This window comes from Oncorhynchus clarkii, chromosome 27 (genome assembly GCF_045791955.1).
Source record: "Oncorhynchus clarkii lewisi isolate Uvic-CL-2024 chromosome 27, UVic_Ocla_1.0, whole genome shotgun sequence".
Lineage (NCBI taxonomy): Eukaryota > Metazoa > Chordata > Actinopteri > Salmoniformes > Salmonidae > Oncorhynchus > Oncorhynchus clarkii.
The window spans coordinates 27,357,692-27,375,409 of NC_092173.1; the positions used below are offsets into that span (position 1 = coordinate 27,357,692).

The window sequence follows — 17,718 nt, forward strand, 5'->3', positions numbered from 1 at the left end:
TGTTTACACTAATAAAGGTACTATCATCTTAGCAGGAGTGCGATTTGTTTACACTAATAAAGGTACTATCATCTTAGCAAGGGTGCTGCTTTGGTTATGCTACTAGAGGTACTATCATCTTAGCAGGGGTGCTGCTTTGGTTACACTACTAAAGGTACTATCATCTTAGCAGGGGTGTGATTTGTTTACACTACTAAAGGTACTATCATCTTGGCAGGGGTGCGATTTGGTTACACTACTAAAGGTACTGTCATCTTAGCAGGGGTGAGATTTGGTTACACTACTAAAGGTACTATCATCTTAGCATGGGTGCTGCTTTGGTTACGCTACTAGAGGTACTATTATCTTAGCAGGGGTGCTGCTTTGGTTAAGCTACTAGAGATACTATCATCTTAGCAGGGGTGCGATTTGGTTACACTACTACAGGTACTATCTTCTTAGCAGGGATGCGATTGGTTTACACTACTAAAGGTTCCCTCATCTTAGCAGGGATGCGATTGGTTTCCTGCATTAAATAGCAATATTTATTACATTTTTCTTAAAAGGATAACAATCATCTAACTCCAGCCTTAAGAGGGAGATTAAGGCAAAGCACTTTACAATTCCCATCAGCAGAAAACGGCAAGGTTGTGAAATAGGGGTTATTTATTTCCACTGAGATGGAGGTCATTGAGGCACACTGTGTTGTCAACATGCATCTAATGTAACACGAACTAGAACATCCTAAACCCCTGACACACACACACACACACACACGAGAATAAATGTAGTATTTATAAATCCACATAATCACTCAGATGATGTGTGAAAGGTAATAAAAGTTATTAACAAAGTGTGGAGATGAGAAGACAGTTTGATCTGATGTAGAGTATACGGTAAATAGTTAACTGGATGAAGTATTTGTTTAATTTATCATGCCTGCAATTATGCCGCAGATGGATCATTAACAGACAGGCAGATTTCAGACACACGCACACGCACACGCACACACACACAGGGCTGCAGTTTAAGCGCCTCTCCCCAGGTGATCTAAGCAGATGGAGCAGAGAGCCACATGAGTGAGACAGGCCAGACACCACTGGCACCCACATCTCACTTAAAGGAAACACACACAAAGACACAAACACACACAAACGTGCGCACACAGAGACACACACACACACACACACACACACTTTCGTACACTGCAGTACCCCACAGAGTCGCACACAAACTCACGTTTACCAATATACCCATGAACCCTCTCTCACACACACACAGATAGGCCGAGAGATGAGAGGCAGCACCTTGAGGATCTCTCAGACCCTCACAGTTTTTAATCAGCAAGCCTTTTGGAGATGAAACGCTTTCCCAAAATAATATTATCCCCCACTTCAAACAGAGCAGGAAAAATAAACCCTAAAAGCATAAGAGTTTAATCTAAGAAGAAAAGGCTGGTTCCACACATTATTTCCTTCTTCCAGAATGGCCAGGAATGAAAAATGGATCCGTCGATTGTGGTTTGATTCAAACCTACTGCCATGCAGCAAGTCTTCTGATATGGGCCGACAGGGTACTTGCAGATCAAGGAATCACTGGGAAAGAGTACGGGGAGGCGTGGGGGGAATTCAAGGGGGAGGGGGGTCCTGATGACATTTTTATTTTGGATAGACCGACTACGCACTGACACACAGTGACAAGTTCAGATGAGAGCCAAGGGAACCCCCATTGGAACTCAGGGCTGAAACCTGCCTGGCCTACCTGATATTGTCATAAATACAATGTACAGCTGCCTCCACTCAGTGGCAATGGCTACTGAAACAGTCTGCATCTCTGGCAGAACAATCAATTGTGTGGTTGAGACCTGTGTGCTGTGCTGCCTGCTATCCACTGCCCAAATCATGCAAGAATCCAATTCAATACCGCACACGAAAGTGAGCATAACATGATGTATAATTGGAATTTTTAAGACAACACCTACGAATGTTTTAAATATACCATCTTGTTTTCGATGGGGTCTTGTGCCGCATAAATTAGATAATGCAATATCCCAACCTCCATGTAGTAACCTGTACACCTCAGTGGAATAACCTATACACACTTCAGTGGAATAACATATACACATCTCAGTGGAATAACCTGTACACACTTCAGTGGAATAACCTGTACACGTCAGTGGAATAACCTATACACACTTCAGTGGAATAACATATACACATATCAGTGGAATAACCTGTACACACTTCAGTGGAATAACCTGTACACGTCAGTGGAATAACATATACACATCTCAGTGGAATAACCTGTACACGTCAGTGGAATATCCTATACACACTTCAGTGGAATAACATATACACATCTCAGTGGAATAACCTGTACACACTTCAGTGGAATAACCTGTACACGTCAGTGGAATAACATATACACATCTCAGTGGAATAACATATACACACCTCAGTGGAATAACCTGTACACGTCAGTGGAATAACCTATACACACTTCAGTGGAATAACCTATACACACTTCAGTGGAATAACATATACACATCTCAGTGGAATAACCTGTACACACTTCAGTGGAATAACCTGTACACGTCAGTGGAATAACATATACACACTTCAGTGGAATAACCTGTACACGTCAGTGGAATAACATATACACATCTCAGTGGAATAACATATACACACCTCAGTGGAATAACCTGTACACACCTCAGTGGAATAACCTGTACACACCTCAGTGGAGTAATCTGTACACACCTCAGTGGAGTAACCTATACACACCTCAGTGGAATAACATATACACACCTCAGTGGAGTAACCTATACACACCTCAGTGGAATAACCTATACACACCTCAGTGGAATAACATATACACATCTCAGTGGAGTAACCTATACACACCTCAGTGGAATAACCTATACACACCTCAGTGGAGTAACCTATACACACTTCAGTGGAATAACATATACACATCTCAGTGGAATAACCTGTACACACTTCAGTGGAATAACCTGTACACTTCAGTGGAATAACATATACACATCTCAGTGGAATAACCTGTACACACTTCAGTGGAATAACCTGTACACGTCAGTGGAATAACATATACACATCTCAGTGGAATAACATATACACACCTCAGTGGAATAACCTGTACACACCTCAGTGGAGTAACCTGTACACACCTCAGTGGAGTAACCTGTACACACCTCAGTGGAGTAACGTATACACACCTCAGTGGAGTAACCTATACACACCTCAGTGGAATAACCTATACACACCTCAGTGGAATAGCCTGTACACACCTCAGTGGAATAACCTGTACACACCACAGTGGAATAACCTGTACACCTCAGTGGAATAACCTGTACACACCTCAGTGGAATAACCAGTACACACCTCAGTGGAATAACCTCTACACACCTCAGTGGAATAACCTATACACGCCTCAGTGGAATAACCTGTACACCTCAGTGGAATAACCTATACACACCTCAGTGGAATAACCTATACACACCTCAGTGGAATAACCTATACACACCTCAGTGGAATAACCTATACACACCTCAGTGGAATAACCTATACACACCTCAGTGGAGTAACCTATACACACCTCCGTGGAATAGCCTGTACACACCTCAGTGGAATAACCTGTACACACCACAGTGGAATAACCTGTACACCTCAGTGGAATAACCTGTACACCTAAGTGGAATAACCTATACACACCTCAGTGGAATAACCTATACACACCTCAGTGGAATAACATATACACACCTCAGTGGAATAACCTGTACACCTCAGTGGAATAACCTATACACACCTCAGTGGAATAACCTATACACACCTCAGTGGAATAACCTGTACACACCACAATGGAATAACCTGTACACCTCAGTGGAATAACCTATACACACCTCAGTGGAATAACCTATACACACCTCAGTGGAATAACCTATACACACCTCAGTGGAATAACCTATACACACCTCAATGGAGTAACCTATACACACCTCAGTGGAGTAACCTATACACACCTCAGTGGAATAACCTATACACACCTCAATGGAGTAACCTATACACACCTCAGTGGAATAACCTATACACACCTCAGTGGAATAACCTATACACACCTCAGTGGAATAACCTATACACACCTCAGTGGAATAACCTATACACACCTCAATGGAGTAACCTATACACACCTCAGTGGAGTAACCTATACACACCTCAGTGGAATAACCTATACACACCTCAGTGGAGTAACCTATACACACCTCAATGGAGTAACCTATACACACCTCAGTGGAGTAACCTATACACACCTCAGTGGAATAACATATACACACCTCAGTGGAGTAACATATACACACCTCAGTAGAATAACCTGTACACTCTGTGGAATAACCTGTACACCTCAGTGGAATAACCGATACACACCTCAGTGGAGTAACCTATACACACCTCAGCGGAATAACCTGTACACCTCAGTGGAGTAACCTACACACACCTCAGTGGAGTAACCTATACACACCTCAGTGGAATAACCTATACACACCTCAGTGGAATAACCTATACACACCTCAGTGGAATAACCTATACACACCTCAGTGGAGTAACCTATACACACCTCAGTGGAATAACCTATACACACCTCAGTGGAGTAACCTATACACACCTCAGTGGAATAACCTATACACACCTCAGTGGAATAACCTATACACACCTCAGTGGAGTAACATATACACACCTCAGTGGAATAACCTATACACACCTCAGTGGAATAACCTATACACACCTCAGTGGAATAACCTACACACACCTCAGTGGAGTAACCTACACACACCTCAGTGGAGTAACCTATACACACCTCAGTGGAATAACCTATACACACCTCAGCGAATAACCTATACACACCTCAGTGGAATAACCTATACACACCTCAGTGGAGTAACCTACACACACCTCAGTGGAATAACCTATACACACCTCAGTGGAATAACGTATACACACCTCAGTGGAATAACATATACACACCTCAGTGGAATAACCTATACACACCTCAGTGGAGTAACATATACACACCTCAGTGGAGTAACCTGTACACACCTCAGTGGAATAACCTATACACACCTCAGTGGAGTAACCTATACACACCTCAGTGGAATAACCTATACACACCTCAGTGGAATAACCTATACACACCTCAGTGGAATAACCTATACACACCTCAGTGGAGTAACCTGTACACACCTCAGCGAATAACCTATACACACCTCAGTGGAGTAACCTACACACACCTCAGTGGAGTAACCTACACACACCTCAGTGGAGTAACCTACACACACCTCAGTGGAGTAACCTATACACACCTCAGTGGAATAACCTATACACACCTCAGTGGAATAACCTATACACACCTCAGTGAAATAACCTATACACACCTCAGTGGAGTAACATATACACACCTCAGTGGAGTAACCTATACATCTCAGTGGAATAACCTGTACACCTCAGTGGAATAACCTGTACACCTCAGTGGAATAACCTGTACACCTCAGTGGAATAACATACACACCTCAGTGGAGTAACCTATACACACCTCAGTGGAATAACCTATACACACCTCAGTGGAATAACCTGTACACACCTCAGTGGAATAACCTATACACACCTCAGTGGAGTAACCTATACACACCTCAGTGGAATAACCTATACACACCTCAGTGGAATAACCTATACACACCTCAGTGGAATAACATACACACCTCAGTGGAGTAACCTATACACACCTCAGTGGAGTAACCTATACACACCTCAGTGGAATAACCTGTACACACCTCAGTGGAATAACCGGTACACACCTCAGTGGAGTAACCTATACACACCTCAGTGGAGTAACATATACACACCTCAGTGGAATAACCTGTACACACCTCAGTGGAATAACCGGTACACACCTCAGTGGAATAACCGGTACACACCTCAGTGGAATAACCTGTACACACCTCAGTGGAATAACCGGTACACACCTCAGTGGAATAACCGGTACACACCTCAGTGGAGTAACCGGTACATCAGTAGACTCCTCTGTTTCCTGTTTAAAATATATTTTGAGATATATGTTTTAATGCCAGCTTGCTGTTTCAAGCATCAACTTTACAGGGAACGTACTTGCAAATGGGCCACAGTTCATCTTGTCCCATCGTTACATTTCATTAAACAACAGGTGGGTCTAATCCTGAATGCTGATTGGTTAAAACCGCATTCCAGCTGGTGTCTATTCCACAAGTTGCCACAGGCTAAATCTATGATGTTAAAATGCCCATTTACTCTGTTCCATCTGACTGCACAATCCACTGTCTCATCAGCCCAGCCAGCCACTTTAAAAAGCATCTAGACATTATCTCACATTTTTTTCCGACTTTGTCTCGGGCCTAACAATACACGTGCCAATATATCCTCCAAACACCGGCTTCTCGGGCATTATCACTTAAACAACAACAGTGTCATATTCAGATGAATCAAACAAAGGCATGTTTGAAATGTCAATAATCATGATATTTCTTGCTTCACACCAAATGAGATCACACAGCAACCTGGTGAATTTCGTGACAGCAACAAGCCTTATTTTCCACCGCGAAGTTAACGCCATCGATAATGCATTTGAAGGCATATTTTAGACCCCCAAAAAAGGGGAGGCAGAAGGGAGAAGCAGAAGATTTCTCATCTGTTTATTATTAATACATGGTGTGTTTCAGGCTGCTAGTGAAGGGTCTGCAGTCCCAGGAAGCAACATTTTGTGGTTTCTGTCTCCCCCATCAAGTAGCACAGACAGCAGCTGCCTGCCTGCCTCTCCCCCAGCCTGCATGCTCATCATAACCACTGTAGCTCTCTCTCTCTTCACAAACACAGGAATGCTTTTACTATAGTTGCTGTGTGTGTGTCCTGGCTGGGAGGGAGGGACAGGTAAACATCCCTCTGAATAAACCAGCATTAGGCCTGACCTGACCTGTCACTGTCCACACTGCAGCCCACAGCTACAAATCACACTCACACTGGATCTGGTTCCACCCCGGTACTGTGAGCTCAGAAGAACAGGCAGAAGTAACTCCACATTACACTCAAACATTGGGAGGTTTCATTCTCCTCATTAATCAAAAGCAGAAGTGTTGAGTAATTCACTAGTCAACAGTGGGACATCAGCATTGCCCCTTGCTTACATGCCACCTAGCAGATGCATGGTTTAATCATTATGATGAAAACCATGTTCATACATACATACATCCACCCAATAACCCCCACCCCCCCGCTGTCATTTTCCATATACTTGTTACTAGCCATGGTAGGGTGACTGTTGCAGAAACCCCACAGGTGGGTAAAAGGTCAATGCCCTCATGACCAGACTCCAGCAGCTAATGGAAAAATAGTGGGGGTGACTCAACATGCACCTGTGACAACAACGAACACTATATAATGCCAGCACAGAGAACAGCACAGTGTGAGTCGTCCTCTGCAGGCAGAAACAGTTTGACCCAACCTTTGTTATAGAGAAGAATAGCAAGTTTAGTCCCACAATAGCCACAATGACCACAAAACAAATGGCTGTTTGTTAATGTACAACTCAGATAAAGGCAGTAGCTTAGATTGCTGACATATTTATATTAAAGTTTGCGTTCAATGCTGCTAAATCGTTGCCGCCACTCCAAATTACAAACATTTCTGAAAATAATATTCTGGATGGTAAAACGTTCCCAGCGTAAACTTAAACGACTAAAACCAGTTATAAAAGTATTTAGAAAAGATCAATCCTAAAATATCATGGCATTGATTGAGTTATGTTTGAGTCACTCAGATAGCATAACAACACGGTATAAGCTATGGCACCCCCTGTCTATTCAAGCAAACCGAACAGAGCAACTGCTAACTTTGCCTGGAACAGTTCAGTCACTACTTATTTGAAACAACCCCCTTCTCTGTAAGAAAAAGTATGTGCCTAAACGGTAGGAAACAACACATAAACCAAACACAAGGCTAGAGCTGGGGGAGTCTGTTAGCTGTAGCCCTGGGACAGCGAGGTGGACCACAAAAGGCAGGCTGCCCCTTTGAAAGTGAAACCTGAGTGGACACAGAGGCAGCACTATGCTGGCACTGGCATTGGCCATTTTCCCGGCCTCTTTCATTTCCCTAATTAACCCATCAGAGTCTAAGCCCTGTCTAAGACGAGAGGGGGGGGGGGGGGGGGGGGTTCTACAAAGCTATATGGAATTTTTTTAAGAAGGATCATTTAGCCATTTGACTTTGAATTTTAAAACCTCTTGAAGAATCCCAAAAAATAAAAATATAGTATTTGATGAGAGTCTCACATTTGCACTAACGGGTCATATTAGGTGTGTAGCCCAAACAGTTGGGACACTACAGACAGAAGTTGGCAGATCGGCTGTACCTACTTCAGACGACTGTGGAGGTCGTAGAGCACAACGGAGAACACTAGTATGTTTGTGAGAGTCTCGTCTTTCCATAGAAGGGTTGTATTGTTTTGGGCCAAACCGTTCGGACGCTACAGACGGTTTTGTGAGAAGACCAATTTTTGGGATGTCTCGGTCTGACAAATACAACTTTAGCTCTGTCACCTTTCACCACAGGTGTGGAACATAGGCGGATGTGGTGGATTGAGACGCATCCAATGCAAAAAAACATATAAACTCACAGATTTTGGTTGGGATTGTATTATTATTATTATTTCTAAATATTCTGCAGTTGTGCATTTGGTTTGCTAATGTAGTAGATATACTGAACAAAAATGTAAACACAACATGTAACGATTTCACCGATGAACAGTTCATATAAGAAAATCAGTCAATTAAAATAAATTCATTAGGCCCTAATCTATGGATTTCACATGACTGGGCAGGGGCACAGCCATGGGTGGGCCTGGGAAGACATAGGCCCACGCATTGGGGAGCCAGGCCCAGCCAATCAGAATGAGTTTTTCCCCACAAAAGGGCTTTATTACAGACAGAAATACACCTCAGTTTCATCAGCTGTATGGCTGGCTGGTCTCGATTGTGACTGTCCTGGGCTGGCATGGTTACACGTGGTCTGCGGTTTTGAGGCCGGTTGGAAGTACTGCCTAATTCTCTAAAACAACGTTTGAGGCGGCTTATGGTAGAGAAATTAACATTAAATTATCTGGCAACAGTTCTGGTGGACATCCCTGCAGTAAGCATGTCAACTGCACACTCCCTCAAAACTTGAGATATCCGTGGCATTGTGTTGTGTGACAAAACTACACATTTTAGAATGTCCTTTTATTGTCCCAAAACAAGGTGCACCTGTGTAATGATCATGCTGTTTAATCCGCTTCTTGATATGCTATACCTGTCAGGTGGATGGATGGCTTATCTTTGCAAATGAGAAATACTCACTAACAGGGATGTAAACAAATTTGTGCACAACATTTTAGAGAAATAAGCTTTTTGTGCGTATGGAAAATTTCTGGGATCTTTTATTTCAGTTCATGAAACATGGGACCAACACTTTACATGTTGCGTTTATATATTTTTTCAGTATAGTTATCTAGCTAAGTGGTTAGCTTCTTGCAAAATCAAGCTTATCTTGGTAACAGCAGAGTATCCCCTCCTGGATCAAGAGCCTTGTGGTCTAATATTTGTTTTGTGATTGCAGCAAACTGTGAGCAGCATTTTCTAGTTACTTGTATGAATTTATGAGCAGGGGATGTCTGTCCTGCTAATAGTTTATATCAGAGACTGTATAAAATGTTCACAATGTGCTCAATAGCATTTATCTGGCATTTGTTATGGGATTTTAAATGTACTTGTTAGCATTGCTAACCTTCGGATTACAGAGTCTCGGTGGGGTTTGAGAATAACGCTCCTTCAGTGCCAGTATTACAATATACTGGGATGGCACAAGGTCAGTATGAATGTATGCCAATCTGGATTCCTCACAAGCCTAATTAGAAGAACGGATTCTTTATGTTTAAAAGCTCAAACCTCAACACAGGAATCTGGTTAAATTAATTTTATTTATTTATTTACAGGTAGTCAATGCTGAGACCAAAGTCTCTTTTCCAGATGAGCCCTGTTTTGCACAACAATACATATCAACATACAATGTACACAGTAAACTACACATCCATATACATATAAAAATACACATTATTATACACAACAATAGTTTGGGGAAGAATTAGCATATGCTTGCATAAGGAATCAAAGCCCTCTCAGAAATGGCAGCTGAGAGAGGGGTGAAGTGGACAGCGTGTTAGGCCCTTTTCCTTCACATGACACACTTCCACATGTACCTCTTATTAATCTGGGAACCCAGAACCAAAGCTGGCTAGCTTTGGCCAGCTAGTCTGTCACGAGTGAATAACTTCCTACAATCGGAATACCCAGAAACAGTTCTTATGCTGCAAACAGCAGCATCTGCTGTAGCCGTTAGCAACCTCTCCAACAATTAGCTGACTAATGAAGAAGAGTTCCGCACAGACGAGTGCTGCATGGATGGCACCAGAGAGAGACTCCACATTAGGGCCAGCCGTTCTTAGCCTGCTAACTGAATCTCATTTGCTTCACTGGAGAAGCAGGGCTCTAACACTTCATTCACATTTGCCCTAAAGTACCTGTGTGAAACAGATACAGTGCCTTGCGAAAGTATTCGGCCCCCTTGAACTTTGCGACCTTTTGCCACATTTCAGGCTTCAAACATAAAGATATAAAACTGTATTTTTTTGTGAAGAATCAACAACAAGTGGGACACAATCATGAAGTGGAACGACATTTATTGGATATTTCAAACTTTTTTAACAAATCAAAAACTGAAAAATTGGGCGTGCAAAATGATTCAGCCCCCTTAAGTTAATACTTTGTAGCGCCACCTTTTGCTGCAATTACAGCTGTAAGTCGCTTGGGGTATGTCTCTATCAGTTTTGCACTCGAGAGACTGACATTTTTTCCCATTCCTCCTTGCAAAACAGCTCGAGCTCAGTGAGGTTGGATGGAGAGCATTTGTGAGCAGCAGTTTTCAGTTCTTTCCACAGATTCTCGATTGGATTCAGGTCTGGACTTTGACTTGGCCATTCTAACACCTGGATATGTTTATTTTTGAACCATTCCATTGTAGATTTTGCTTTATGTTTTGGATCATTGTCTTGTTGGAAGACAAATCTCCGTCCCAGTCTCAGGTCTTTTGCAGACTCCATCAGGTTTTCTTCCAGAATGGTCCTGTATTTGGCTCCATCCATCTTCCCATCAATTTTAACCATCTTCCCTGTCCCTGCTGAAGAAAAGCAGGCCCAAACCATGATACTGCCACCACCATGTTTGACAGTGGGGATGGTGTGTTCAGCTGTGTTGCTTTTACGCCAAACATAACATTTTGCATTGTTGCCAAAAAGTTCAATTTTGGTTTCATCTGACCAGAGCACCTTCTTCCACATGTTTGGTGTGTCTCCCAGGTGGCTTGTGGCAAACTTTAAACGACACTTTTTATGGATATCTTTAAGAAATGGCTTTCTTCTTGCCACTCTTCCATAAAGGCCAGATTTGTGCAATATACGACTGATTGTTGTCCTATGGACAGAGTCTCCCACCTCAGCTGTAGATCTCTGCAGTTCATCCAGAGTGATCATGGGCCTCTTGGCTGCATCTCTGATCAGTCTTCTCCTTGTATGAGCTGAAAGTTGAGAGGGACGGCCAGGTCTTGGTAGATTTGCAGTGGTCTGATACTCCTTCCATTTCAATATTATCGCTTGCACAGTGCTCCTTGGGATGTTTAAAGTTTGGGAAATCTTTTTGTATCCAAATCCGTCTTTAAACTTCTTCACAACAGTATCTCGTACCTGCCTGGTGTGTTCCTTGTTCTTCATGATGCTCTCTGCGCTTTTAACGGACCTCTGAGACTATCACAGTGCAGGTGCATTTATACGGAGACTTGATTACACACAGGTGGATTGTATTTATCATCATTAGTCATTTAGGTCAACATTGGATCATTCAGAGATCCTCACTGAACTTCTGGAGAGAGTTTGCTGCACTGAAAGTAAAGGGGCTGAATAATTTTGCACGCCCAATTTTTCAGTTATTGATTTGTTAAAAAAGTTTGAAATATCCAATAAATGTCGTTCCACTTCATGATTGTGTCCCACTTGTTGTTGATTCTTCACAAAAAAATACAGTTTTATATTTTTATGTTTGAAGCCTGAAATGTGGCAAAAGGTCGCAAAGTTCAAGGTGGCCGAATACTTTCGCAAGGCACTGTATTTATTGAGGAGCACTACTTCAAAGTTCTTAACAGCTATGAGATGGCTTTTTCATAGTTTAGCTTGGGTTTCAATTCTTTTTCTGGATTGTAGAATGTAGTAGTTGAATATCCCATCGGGTTCACATCACAATAGTTTTTAAAACTCTATAGGGGAAGAACACATCAAGACTAAAATGGCAGAAACAGTAATAACAGACATAATAGTAAGCCCTTAAACAGGTTCAACACACCAGAGAAAATGAATGGTCCTGCTCACACGCACCCATGCATGTGTTAGACTTAGACAACCTACGGCTGTTCAAACAGGGCTTTAGAGACAATATGGTGTCAGCGAGCATAGTGGTCCCTCTGCTTGTTTCAAAGCACTGCAGATGTGTCAACGACCTCGTTATTCTTTAATTAAAAAGTGTAATTACAGTCACAGACGCACAACGGCAGCAGTTCCAACATGCCTAGGGCATAGAAGAACATGGAGGATGAAAAGTGACATAGCCGCGACAAGGTGACATAGCCGCGACAAGGTGACATAGCCGCGACAAAGTGACATAGCATAGCCGCGACAAAGTGACATAGCCGCGACAAAGTGACATAGACAAGGTTTTAAGAAAGAGAGACAGGGACCACAGCACACCGGGTCACTTTCTCCGATCTAATCTCGCTAGAGAATCAGATTAGGAGGATACATTTGGTGACAGCAAGAGAATAGGAAGATGATGTGAATGTCTGTGGTGAGAAAGAGAGCGTCTTGATTATTTTTTTGTCATTCCCATTTGTATCATGTAGTCTGTTTTTTTTTTTTTATCTCATCAGAAACAGTGAGACACTAAAACCTGTGTGATTTGAAATAATAACAGGGAGAATAAATCCTATGGAGGCTTTCTGTCCCAGGATTAGCTAAGGACTGCTTATCTTAGAAGGTTCAACCTAAACATCAAATAAACAACCCCAAAACCTATCCATCATAACATTTGATTTATTAGGATCCCCGTTAGCCGATGACAATGGTGTCAGCTAGTCTTACTGGGGTCCAACACATAACAAAAAATAATTTACAGACAAAAGACTTTACAATTTACATACATTTAAAAACAGTAACATGTAGTGTGTGTGTGCATCTATCAGTTCCACGTACATGTCAGGACATACACACAACAAGTAGGTCACATGGGGGAGAGGCGTTGTACCGGGAGTTGTTCCTTTATTTATTTTTTGTTATTCTTCTCCATTATGGACTTATGTCATGTAAAAACTTCACACAGACATACCATTATATTCCCTTCAAGAGTTGAAAGGCAAAATGTCTTACTGGCAATGGCATCATATTACAGCCCTATTCCAGGAAGAGCTGTGAGCATATGTGTGTGTGTGTGTGCATGCTTGTGTGTTTGGTCAGTAGAAGAATTGGTCTGTGTCTGTCAAGCCTCATAGAGAACTTCATTACTGTGTTCCAAGCAGTAGCCTTTAAGATTTATGGTGGTTGTTTGAGCATGTTAGCAGCACTAGAGTGTTGGAGATGGGGAAAGGGGGATACCTAGTCAGTTGTACAACTGAATGCCTTCGACTGAATGCCTTCAACCCTCTGAATCGGAGAGGTGCAGGGGGCTGCCTTAATTGACATCCAAGTCTTTGTTGCCCAGGAAACTGCCTTGCTCAGGGGCAGAAGATCAGGGGTAGTTGATGGCATCCAGACTTATATATTATAAAAGGCCTCCAATCCCCTGCCTAATTCATATTGGCTCTGCCTCTATCAGTGAGGATACATGCTGCTCTGGCCTGGGCTAGCCTAGCAGGCATGGAGGAAAAAGAAGGCGCGGGGAGATTGCAAGTGGACGTGGTCCAGTTGATACAGCATGTGCTGTAAATATCAGCTGAACAAAAATCTCTCTCATTAAATAGTTCAGTTATCACCGTGAGAGGTAATTATACAACTGACTGGTTCTTAATGGGTTTTCATACATATGAATCTTCCACCGTTACTAGGGAGCAGTGTTCCCTCTAAACATGCAGAGATCATCCATTCACCTACTCTCCGTCTCACAAAGACACAGCAGTTGGAGTCTAACATTTCAAATATGGACTCTTCAGACCAAAGGACAGATTTCCACCGGTCTAATGTCCATTGCTCGTGTTTCTTGGCCCAAGCAAGTCTCTTCTTATTATTGGTGTCCTTTAGTAGTGGTTTCTTTGCAGCAAATAGACCATGAAGGCCTGATTCACGCAGTCTCCTCTGAACAGTTGATGTTGAGATATGTTACTTGAACTCTGTGAAGCATTTACAATTTCTGAGACTAGTAACTCTAATGAACTTATCCTCTGCAGCAGAGGTAACTCCGGGTCTTCCTTTCCTGTGGCGGTCCTTATGAGAGCCAGTTTCATCATAGTGCTTGATGGTTTTTGTGGCTGCACTTAAAGAAACTTTAAAAGTTCTTGAAATGTTCTGCATTGACTGGCCTTCATGACTTAAAAGTAATGATGGACTGTTGTTTCTCTTTGCAAATTTGAGCTGTTCTTGACATAATATGGACTTGGTATTTTACTAAATATACCACCCCTTCTGTATACCTTGTCACAACACAACTGATTGGTTCAAACACATTAAGAAGGAAATAAATTCCACAAATTAACTTTTATCAAGCCACACCTGTTAATTTCAATGCATTACAGGTGACTACCTCATGAAGCTGGTTGAGAGAATGCCAAGAGTGTGGTGGCTACTTTGAAGAATCTAAAATATAAATAGATTTTGATTTGTTTAACACTTTTTTGGTTACTACATGATTCGATATTCGCTATTCGCTATTTCATAGCGTTGATGTCTTCACTATTATTCTACAATGTAGAAAATAGTACAAATTAAGAAAAGCCCTTGAATGAGTAGGTGTCCAAACTTTTGACTGGTACTGTATATTTTCTGGATATTTCTAGTGGTCTTAAAATTCCAAATCAAGTAGGTAAATGATACTTGGTATGACCTTCTTAAAACAATTCCCCAGCTTAGACTGGGCTTAGACTCTTATGGGTTAAAAATGGAATGTAGGCCTACATTGAACACCATATATTGGCTATTGTAGGCGATATCAAGCGCAGTTTCAAAACCGAAAATAACTGATTGGATGTTGTGTTTTCCCGAAGCTGGGACAACTATACTGACAGCTGTTCTGATGGACAGCTAGATCAACATCTACACTGTCTCTCTGCTTGTTACTGGACTTCCCCTCACAACACCTATTCACCTATATTCATGACAAACATGTTTGAACACCAGTCTCAAGGTATTTCTTTTCCCTTGGACAAGCGGCATGTTATAAATGTTAGCTGGGTTTCATCTATTGACCAGTTGATTGGGTCCCTGGCTCTTTTCAGTTATTGGATCCAGGTTGATTGGATGAAGATTGATTTAGAGCACCATGCCCCTTGCATTACATATGACAGCCATCTTATGCCACATTGGGTTCCCATTTGCTGAGTGTTAAACAAGGTCAGTTCATTTCCGTTGACAAATTGATGTCTTCATGCTATCACAGTCCCAAAGAAGCCACTTGAATTTGAGAGGCTTGAAATGGACTCTAATTGTATTAGATGTTCAAGTGAGAGGACTGTGAGCTAAACTCAATCATGTTTTTGTTGCCGTTCTCCCACCGTTGCCCCGCTCATCTAATAAATCAAAAGCCTGTGACATCATCCCCTCATTCATCTCAACAATAATGGAATTGTGTTCATTAGAAATGTTAATGATCGTACAGGCTAATATTAGCAAACCCCTCCAGGCAAGCAATACTAAATAACCGGGGCCACACACACACACACACACACACACACACACACACACACACACACACACACACACACACACACACACACACACACACACACACACACACACACACACACACACACACACACACACAGAATATTGAACACAATTACACACACTTTACTTATACAGTCACACACACTGACACACAAATATTGAATCACAGAATAATAAATGCAGATACCAGCGCACACACTATAACACACACGTTAACACACACTATAACACACACTTTAACACACACTTTAACACACACTTTAACACACACGTTAACACACGCAGCGCATCACAGCAGCTATGTCAGGATCGATCAGCCGTAGACAGTGGAGGCCCAGGGGAATGATGGCAGATAATGGTTTAGAGCACAACTCTTTTGTGTCCCTCCTGGCTCACACAGTCAAAAACACAGACACACAGTGGAACGCTGTTCTGCCTGTATGCTGCAAAGTGTGTGTGTGTGTGTGTGTGTGTGTGTCTGTAAAGTCAATGATTTTCTATATCTGCTTATTTTCTCTTCCAACAGAAATCAAATATTTTATTTAATCTCTCTTAATCTCTCTTCAAAGTACATGAGATGAGAGGGGAAGAAAACACAACAGACACTACAGTTCCCTGTAGACACAACCCAAAGGTTTGGGTGCCTGCCTCTTCCCTCTGTTCTGTTAGTCTACTGCTACACACACTGCACAGTACATTCAGCTAGTGTACTGCTACACACACACACACACACAGCACAGTACATTCAGCTAGTGTACTGCTACACACACAGCACAGTACATTCACCTAGTGTACTGCTACACACACAGCACAGTACATTCACCTAGTGTACTGCTACACACACAGCACAGTACATTCAGCTAGTGTACTGCTACACACACAGCACAGTACATTCACCTAGTGTACTGCTACACACACAGCACAGTACATTCAGCTAGTGTACTGCTACACACACACACACACACACACACACACACACACACACACACACACACACACACACACACACACACACACACACACACACACACACACACACACACACACAGCACAGTACAGTCAGCTAGTGTACTGCTACACACACAGCACAGTACATTCAGCTAATGTACTGCTACACACACACACACACACAGCACTGTACAGTCAGCTAGTGTACTGCTACACACACAGCACAGTACATTCAGCTAGTGTACTGCTACACACACACACACACACAGCACAGTACAGTCAGATAGTGTACTGCTACACACACAGCACAGTACATTCAGCTAGTGTACTGCTACACACACACACAGCACAGTACATTCACCTAGTGTACTGCTACACACACAGCACAGTACATTCAGCTAGTGTACTGCTACACACACAGAACAGTTCATTCATCTAGTGTACTGCTACACACACAGCACAGTTCATTCATCTAGTGTACTGCTACACACACACACACACACACACAGCACAGTACACTCAGCTAGTGTACTGCTACACACACAGCACAGTACATTCAGCTAGTGTACTGCTACACACACAGCACAGTTCATTCATCTAGTGTACTGCTACACACACAGCACAGTTCATTCATCTAGTGTACTGCTACACACACACACACACACACACACACACACACCCACAGCACAG

The 17,718-nt window shown here is 42.4% G+C and overlaps 1 protein-coding gene across 1 annotated transcript in view; it reads right to left on the reverse strand.

The window, feature by feature from the left end:
- Positions 1–17,718, reverse strand: part of LOC139386065 (serine/threonine-protein kinase NLK-like) — a 91,109-nt gene that overhangs the window by 49,664 nt on the left and 23,727 nt on the right. The window lies entirely within an intron of this gene.